The 9,644-nt window shown below is 35.9% G+C and overlaps 1 long non-coding RNA gene across 1 annotated transcript in view; it reads left to right on the plus strand.

Annotated features, from left to right (window-relative positions):
* LOC122205254 overlaps nucleotides 1-8,121 on the plus strand; it is a 30,723-nt gene extending 22,602 nt beyond the window's left edge. The window contains exons 2-3 of the long non-coding RNA XR_006195984.1: nucleotides 905-964; nucleotides 8,078-8,121. This is a non-coding gene — a long non-coding RNA (uncharacterized LOC122205254). The remainder of the gene's footprint in view (nucleotides 1-904; nucleotides 965-8,077) is intronic.
* Nucleotides 8,122-9,644: the final 1,523 nt, after the last annotated feature.

Consider the following 9,644-nt stretch of genomic DNA (forward strand, 5'->3'; position numbering starts at 1 on the left):
CTCTGAGCCATCAGCCCAGAGCCCGACGCGGGGCTCGAACCCACGGACCACAAGATCGTGACCTGAGCTGAAGTCGGACGCTCAACCGACTGAGCCACCCAGGTGCCCCTACTTTACATTTTTATTGCCATGTTCGTTTCATAAACGGCCGTCTTACCAAATGCTCTTCATGTTTTGTTTTTTTCACCTCTCCCTTTTATTTAATTTTCAAAATGGAAACATCATTACTGGTTTTTGAATATAAAGGTCCTACATGTTCGTCATTTTAAAATTCAAACCATTTAAAAGATTAGAAAGTGAAAGTACCTCGATAATTCTGCCCCTAGAGATAGCCACTGTTTCTTATTAGTTGTAAGTATTTTTCAGTTAATTATCTAAGGCTTCCCAGATAGAAAAATCATATCATCTTTAATTAATGTGCGACAAGGATAATGTTTTGAGGCTATTAAGCCAATGCATTTTTTCTTTTAAAAAGAATCTTAATTATGAAATATCTTAAACATACAAAAAGGTACAGAAAAGGATATAACAGATACTCGTTTTACCATTATCAGAGTTTGGAAGTCCTCCCACCTGCCCATCCCTATCTTGCCCTCTTCCCCCCCCCCCCGCCCCCCGCAAAGCACACAACCCGTATGTTTACAACATAAACACATATCCACAAACTATACACGGAATTATTTTGTGTGTTCTTAAGTGTACATGAATAGTATCCTACCATCTCTAACTTTTTAAAAGAGTTTGAGATTTACTCATGTTAATACACATACTCAACTCATGTTTATCTGTTTGCAGTATTTCATCGTATTAATATTTTCCCATTTCCTTTCTAAGGTCTAGTTGTTTCCATTTTTAAACAATCACATAGAGTACCTGATAAGCATTCTTATCCATGTCTTCCTAGGCACACGGAGGAGAATTTGTCTAGGGTACCTATGTGGCTGTGGGCTTGTTAAATCACAAGGTAAGTGCACCTTCCACTGGAATAGGTCCAGTATTATCAAAATATCTCCAGTGTGATTGCACCAGTGTGCATTCCCTCCAGCACCAGGCTCTGTAAGAGTGCTTCCTCCCCATCATTGCTATCATCTGATTTTTAAGTTTTGCCAGTGGGTGGATGTGGAATGTATCTCATTGTTGCTTTTAAGTTTATTTATTCTTATTTTGAAGGAGAGAGAGGGCAAGCACAAGCCGGGGGTGGGCAAAGAGAGAGGGAGAGAGAGAAAGACCGGGGGAGAATTCCAAGCAGGCTCCGCACTGTCAGCGCAGAGTCAGATGCAGGGCTTGATCTCACGGTTCGTGAGATCGTGGTCTGAACTGAGATCAAGAGTCCGATGCTTAACTGACTGAGCCACCCAAGTGTGCCTGCCTTTAGTTGCATTGTCTTGATTACCTATGAGTTGGACAGCTTTTCACCTATTTATTTACTATTGAGGTTTTCTCTTCAGAGTCCCTGTTCATAAGCCTTTTTCCATTCCCGCACCCCATTGATTTGTTCAAGTTCATTATATGTTGTAGACACTAATATTTTGTTGCAGATCATTTCTCCCAAACTGTGCTCTGTTTTCACTTTGTTTGGTTTGTGTTTCTTTCACTTTGTTTATATTGTCATTTGCTGTATACACATATTTTATTTTTAGGTACTCAAGTTTTTCAATGGTTGCCTTTATGGTTTAGCGCCTTTTCTGTCTTGCATAGGAAATCCTTCCCACCCCAGTGTCATAAACACGTGTCCCTGTATTTCTTTACAAAATTGTCAAGATTTTTGCCATTTACAATTAGTATTTTTTAATCCACCTGGAATTAATTTCTTATATGATGTATACTTTGTTATACAATGCTAAGGATTTTATTTTGTGTTTTCTTCATATGGATAACCATTCCAGCATTATTTTTCCCCTTTTTTGACTTTTGACTTTAAAAATTTTCCAACACATACAGAAGTACAGAAAATAAGATAATAAACTTCATGGTAGTGCCAATCATTCCCTATTCTGCATTATTTTGAAGCAAAGTCAGATATCATATAATTTATTCTGTAAATATTTGAGCATGAATCTTTAAAAGATTGGATCTCTTTTGACCCACAATAACGTTATTATATCTAAAAAACATTAATTCCTTAATACCAATAAACAAATTTCTACAAATTGTATAATTTTCTTTTTGCAGTTGGTTTGAGTCAGAACCCAAGTAAAGTCCATGTATTGCTATTGATAGAATTGTCCTGAGTGTATTTTAACATATCAGTATCCCTCCTTTTTTCCTCTTGAAATTTATTTATTAAGGAAATTAGACTGTTGGTTCTATAGGTTCCCACATTCTAGGTTTTTCTGATGGTATATTTGTGGTATCATTTAACATGTTCCTCTGTCCTGCTGTTTCCTATAAATAGTTAGTTCAGAGACCTGATGGCATTCAGGTTTGACATTTGGCAAGAATATTTCATACAGGATTTTGTGTATTTCTGTCAGCAGGTACATAATGTCTAACGTCACATTTTTGGGATATTAACAACCATTGATGTGCCTAGATCTGTCACTTCATTAGAGCTTGGAAAATGGCAGTATTCTAATTCCACCATCCCATTATCCTTTATTATAGTATCATTGATTGAATGGTCCATTCTTTTGTGACTCTTTTAGGCTGATCCCTTATATGTGTGGCTGTTTCCAGGCTCTCTTTTCTGTTCTTTTGATCTGTTTGTCTGTCCTGGTGCTAATGCCATGATACTTAAATTACTCTAGCTTCATATTAAGTCTTCATATCTAGAAGAATACATCACAGTGGGGCACCTGGGTGGCTCAGTCGGTTAAGCGTCCAACTTCGGCTCGGGTCACGATCTCATGATCTGTGAATTCACGCCCCGCATCGGGCTCTGTGCTGATGGCTCAGAGCCTGGAGCCTGCTTCAGATTCTGTGTCTCCCTCTCTCTCTGCTGCTCCCCTGCTTGCACTTTGTCTTTTTCTCCCTTTGTCAAAAATAAGCATTTTTAAAAATTAAAAAAAAAAAAAAAGAATACATCATAGAATACATGAGCTTACACACACACTGAGAGAAAAAAAAAAAAAAAGCTCTTCTTGACCTTCTATGATTCCATACATATTTTGGGAGCCGTTTATCAAGTTCCATGAAAAACTCCCTTGATATTCTGGAATGGCACTGTGTCAAATCTATACGCCAATTTAGAGAGAATTGCCATCTTTGTGATATTGAGGCTTCACATCCACTAACGTGAGTTATCCATTCATTCAGTCCTTTTACATCCTTCCGTGAAGTTTTATAATTTTCTCTTTAAAGTTCGTATACATCTTACGGATATTGTCATTGTGAGTGGTATCTTCTTTTTGAATTACATCTTTTAACTGTTCCTAGCGTATGGGAATGTAGTCCATTTTTATATATGGAATTTGTATTTAGCAGGCTTCGGGAACTCAACTACCCTGATGGCGTGTTGGTAGATTTTCCTGGAGTTTTTTCCAGTGTAAGCAGTGATTTTTAAATCTGGGAATAATGACAATTCTGTCATTTCTAATCCACATATCTTTTATTTTTGTCTCATCAGTTGTATTTGCCTACTATTGAGTACAAGTGGCGATAGTGATAGTTTTTTTTTTTTGCTTCTGTCTGAATTTCACAGAAATGCTTTTTGCTCTTCAGCACTAACCACCATGAGTATTGTAACCTCTCTCTCTCTCTCTCTCTCTTTTTGGCTTTCTTTTTTCCAGCTTTATTGTGATACGGTTGCCATATAATATTGTGCAAGTTTAAGGTGTACAGCGTGATGATTTGATACATATATATATTACAAAATGATTCTCATAATAAGGTTAGTTAGTACATCCTCACCTCACATAATTACCATTTTTGTTGTGATGGTGGTCGTAGTTGTGAGAACACTGAAGGTTTACTCTCTTAGCAGCTCTCATCTGTACAATGCAGAATTATTAGCTATAGTCACCATGGCGTGCATTACAGCCCCAGAACTTAGTCATCTTATAGCTGGAGGTTTGTACCCTTCGACCAATACATACCCCTTACGAGACCAGGTAAGCTCTTTTCTGTTCCCTAGATAACTTTTCATAAATAAGCATTCAGCTTTATCACATGCTTTCCCCCACATTTGTTGAGAGGGTACTATGTTGTTTGTTTATTAATATATCACCGGGCTGTGGGGCACCTGGCTGGCTCAGTCGGTGGAGTGTGTGACTCTTGATCTCAGGGTCATGGGTTTGAGCCCCATGTTGAGTGTAGGGATTACCCAAGTAAATAAATAAAAACTTAATATATATATTAATATATATAACTTAATATATATATATCTCTAGGCTAATGACATTAATATTATATATATATATATATATATATGTGTATATAAAGCTAGGCTAATTACATTAATATTTTTAGATGCTAACATTTAAAATATTTTAAATTTTTATCTGTGTATTCCTCAAATAATCTCTACTTGTTTATAACGTCTTGCTCCATTTTTCATTCATTGCTCAACTTGTTTAATACAGTAAAACCTTGGTTTGTGAGCATAATTCATTCTGGAAACATGCTTGTAACCCAAAGTACTCATATATCAAAGCAAATTTCAAGAACCATTGGCTCATTTGTGATCATGTGACATCTGGCATCATGTACTACTCATATTGCAAGACATAGCTTGTTTATCAAGTTAAAATTTGTTAGAAACGTTTGTTTGTCTTGCATAATACAGACCAAGTTACTCGCTATCCACAGCTTTACTGTATTTTATTTAGATTTTTACATCTATGCTCATGAGTAAGATTGTCTTATAACATGCGGTCCTTGTGGCTTCCTTGTCTGTTTTGGTATTAATGTTGCCCAGCTTCATAAAATGTGTTAAGGAGCTTCCCTCCCCCCCCCTTTTATTCTGTTCATTAAAACATGTTGTAAAGAATAAGGATTTTGTATTCCTTTAAGTATTGATAACTCTCACCTACAGAATCATCAGTGCCTGATAATCTTGTTTTGTTTCTGTGGGTAGAGTCTAAAATATGGATGCCATTTTATTAGTGATTAAACATCTATGCAGGTTTCTTCTTTCTTCCTGGGTCACTTTTATATACTACACTTATCTATGAAATTGTTCAAAATTTTAATTTATTGTTATAAACTTCTTTGCAGTGTCCTCCCGTGATTTATTATATCTGATGTCCTGCCCCTCCTGCTTTTCATTCTTAATATTATTTATTTAAGCCTTCTCTCTCTTTTCTTGATAAATCTTGATAGAAGTTTGTATATTTTATTAGTCTTTGCAAAGAGCCAATTTAGGGGCTTAAAAAATCTTCTGTACTGTTAATTTAATTGATATGTAATTGATTTCTGTTTTCTCATTTTTATCATTGCCGTTTGTTTACTTACTTACTCTTTTGCTAACTACTGAAATTAGATGCTTAACTCAGTGATTTTCCATCTTTTTAAAACACTTTCTTCTTTCAGTATTGCCTCCCATGTTTTTAAAATATAGTACTTTTATTTTTGTTAAACTTTCTGAATCAATGGGGTGTGTTAGCCATCTCTTTGTAATTTATTTCTCATTTTATTTGTCGTCAGCATACATGGTCTGCAGGTCTTGGAGTTTTCAAAGACTTTTCTGGTCTAGTACTTGGTTACTTTTATGACTGTTCCACAGATACTTGAAAAGATTGATTCTTGTCTAAATTTTAAGTACCGGCTTCTAAACAGATTTACAAGTTCAAGCTTGTTAACTGTATTGTTCAAGTCTTCTTTATCTTTACTAATTTTATTTTTCATCTGCTTGACATACATATGAAAGAGAATTTATTAAAAAATCTCCCTCTATGATTGTGGATGTATCTGCTTTTCCTTATAATTCCAGTCACGTTTTGCTGTATACACTTCGAGGTTGTTGTTAGGTGCATACAAGTTTAAGATTCTTACATCCTTTCTGTTAATTATGTTGTATCATTATGTAACATCACTCTTTATTAGTGCTTTTGTCTGAAAGTCTATTTTGCCAGCTGTTAATATAGCTATACCACCTTTTAAGTTATTTTTTAATGTCTATTTATTTATTTTGAGAGAGAAAGAAAGAGAGGAAGAGAGAGAGAATCCCAAGCAGGCTCTGTGCTCTCAGCACAGAGCCTGACATGGGCCTCAAACCTCATGTGAGTTCATGACCTGAGCTGAAATCAAGAGTCAGACACTTAACCGACCAAGCCACTCAGGCGCCTCTTAAGTTATTTTCTAATTAAATTTCTCCAACATAACATTCTCTGTTCTTTTATTTTGAATCTTCCTGACACATGATCTTACACTCCCTATAGCTATTTGCTTTTTTCTCCCCCAATCTAAACTTCTTTGTCTTTTAATTGGCAGAGTTGGTCCATTTATATTTATTTTTAATACTAACATATATTTTTACCATCTTATTTTATGCTGTTTCCTGTGCTTTCTCTTGACTTATTCTCTCCCCACCCCTGTTTTCTGCCTTGTATTTGATATCTTTATTCCCTCCCCTTTATTCCCTCCCTCCTTTTTTCTCCTCCAGTGGTTTGGAAGTTTTAGTATCTATTTCTCTGTTTTCAGAGGATAAACTTAACTTTTTATAATGCATGCTTGAATTACCAAAGTCAGAAGTTAATCAGTATTCAAACCCTCATCCTAAAGTGTTAAGTATCTGATGACCACTCCCTCCCACACTCTACACCTTATTTTATCTAGAAATCTAATTCCATGTTGCTTTAAAACTTCTCCAAACGAATTCTCTCTTGAATATGTGGTCTCCTCATCTCAGGGCTAGTGAACTCCAGTTTGGGTTTTGAAAACATCCCTCTTTATTTCTCATATCTGGGCATTTTCATTTGTGTGTGTGTGTGTGTGTGTGTGTGTGTGTGTGTGTGTGTGTGTGAATGAGAGAGAGAGAATGAATAGGTTTGTGTTTTGAAAATGTGGAATATTTTATGTAAGATTTCTAGGAAGATTCTAGATGAGAGCAGAAAGGGGTGCCACGTCATCTCAGTTTGTCTATTGAGTGGCACTCCAGATTCTTGGCATTTATATATCTGCACTTAGAGAAAACACAGTTTGTTTTGCTGTGGCTTGTTTTTTAACAGATAGGGTATCATATTGTATATACTATCCTGTATCTTTCTTTTTCCATCAGTAATAAGCATCTTTCCTGTCAATATCTATGCATCAAACTGATTTTCAGTGTTGCAATTTATTGCGTAGTATGGATTTAATATAGTTTATTCAACTACATTTTGCTTGGACGCTAAGATTATTTCTAGGGTTTGCAGTAAAAATCATGTATAACGTGCCTTAGGAATGCACGCCAGTGTTTCTGTAAGATAGAAGCAAAAGTAGGGAATTGCTATGTTATAGAATATGCATTTTTAAAATTTTGATCCTGCCCAAATGCCTTCATGTGGGAATTCCATTTTATGTACATTTTCATATATATTTCGTATTCTTCTCGTAATGTGTAAATCTATTACCCCCATCCTGTCAACACTTGTTACACTTGAACTTGAAAAAAAATAGCTGAACTAGTGAATGAAAATATCTCTTTATTTTACTTTGCATTTAGTCCCCTGATTACAAGTAAAATGAAAAATCTTTTAAGATATGGTTATTGACCATGGGCACCTGGGTGGCTTTTTCGGTTGAGCGTATGACTCATGATTCTGGCTCCGGTCATGATTCTAGAGTCATAGGATCGAACCTCGTGTCCAGCTCCATGCTGAATGTGGATCCTGCTTGGGACTCTCTCCCTCTCCCTCTGCCCCTCCCTTGCTCATGAGCACTCTCTAAAGTAAAATTAAAATTAAAAAAATATATATGATTACTGACCATTTGCATTTCATTTTCTGTGAATTGCCTGTTCATATTCTTGTCCATTTCCTAGTCTAGATTGTCTTAATGACTTGTAAGAATTATGGGTTACAGGGTAGTCAACTTTATTAAACTTTGCATTTATGGCTTTTAGTTTTTATGCTTTATTTAAGAAACTTCCCATACCTCCAGTTGATAATACAAGCTCCCGTATTTCTTCTAACACTGTTGTTTTGTGTTCTGCTTTTAGGCCTGTAATCCACCGGAACTTTTTCCTTATGGATAGTGTGAGGTAAGGATATAATTTTATTTTTTTTCATATAAGAGTCAATTGTTCCAACATCATTTGTTGAGTGGTATATAATTTCCTCACACATCCGATAGTGCATCTTATTTAGATTAATAAATCAATGGATGATCTATCTGAATCCCACTCAGTTCTATTATCGATTGATTTAATTGTCTTCTCCTGCACCAATGTCACACCATTTTAATTTGTATAATTTTACAAAGTTAGGAATCTTACAGAATAAAAAATAGATCATGTGTAATAGGTATTTGGTCAGTTCATGTGCGTTTACTCTTCCGTATTAATTTCAACTTGTAAAATTCCATGAAAAATCCTATTGAGTTGCAGTTGATATTATATGGACTTTAAAGATTATTTAAGGGAGAGTTTCTTTCATATTCCAAATGCTTTGAGCTTTTTATTTGTTCAGACTTTACTTATGAACTTTTTATTTTATTGCGTATAGCCTCTTCCTATAATCAGTATTTCTTGAGTCCCTACATTACAGCAGCCACTGTGCTTGGCACTAAGGATCACTGGTGACAAGACAGTCCTGTTCTCTGCCCTCATGGGGCTTAAACTTCCTTACCATTCCCTTTGTGGGCTAGAAAAATGTTTCATTTTTTTTTAAATGCCAAGTGGAATGTGTTAAGGTTATGTATTCTATGTATGTAGATTATAGATTTTGAAATGTATCTAGTAAATAACCTTATTAATGCAATTATTCATATGTCCCATATTTTTATTTCTTTTTGCCTACTTGATTTGACAAAGTGATGCAATAACATGAAGGTATCCTATTAAGATTGTGATCTCGCCAAATTCATCTTGGTATTTCTAATAGCTTTTGCTTTGTATATTGCTTTTTAAAAAATAGTACCATTTATTAGATTTTTTAATAAAGAAAATGTTAAAGAATATCCCATCCCATACTCTCACCATCAACATAATCCTTACCAATTCCCCAAACACACACACATACACACACACACACACACACACACACACACACACAGAGTGAGGAATTTCAGATTGTACAGAAAAAAAAAACCTCAAGCTTCCTGCTTTACTACCTACCCTCCTTCCCGAAGGCAGCCGCTGTTAACAACTTGACAGATTTTGTCTGAGAGCACCTCCTTCCCCTGTAGCATTATTCCACAGAGAGGGCCTTGTGTTTCTGGAATGCCAGTGATGAGCTGAACCCTCTCTAATGACATAGCCTCCAAGGGTCTTGGAGTAGGTGTTTTAGGGGCTACACCCAGCTCCTGCTGCCAGTGCCTCTTGCTTTGGAAGGGCTTGGGCCTTCTAGAGCGGTGCTTCCCAGACATTTATGTGCTTACAGATCCCTGGAGACATTGATGACAAGCAGATTCTGATTCAGTGGTTCTAGGATAAGACCTGAAATTCTGCGTTTCTTCTTTTTTTTTTAATGTTTATTTATTTTTGAGAGAGAGAGAGAGACAGAGTGTGAGCAGGGGAGGGGCAGAGAGAGAGAGGGAGACACAGAATCTGAAGTAGACTCCAGGCT

Source organism: Panthera leo, chromosome D4 (genome assembly GCF_018350215.1).
Source record: "Panthera leo isolate Ple1 chromosome D4, P.leo_Ple1_pat1.1, whole genome shotgun sequence".
Classification (NCBI taxonomy): domain Eukaryota; kingdom Metazoa; phylum Chordata; class Mammalia; order Carnivora; family Felidae; genus Panthera; species Panthera leo.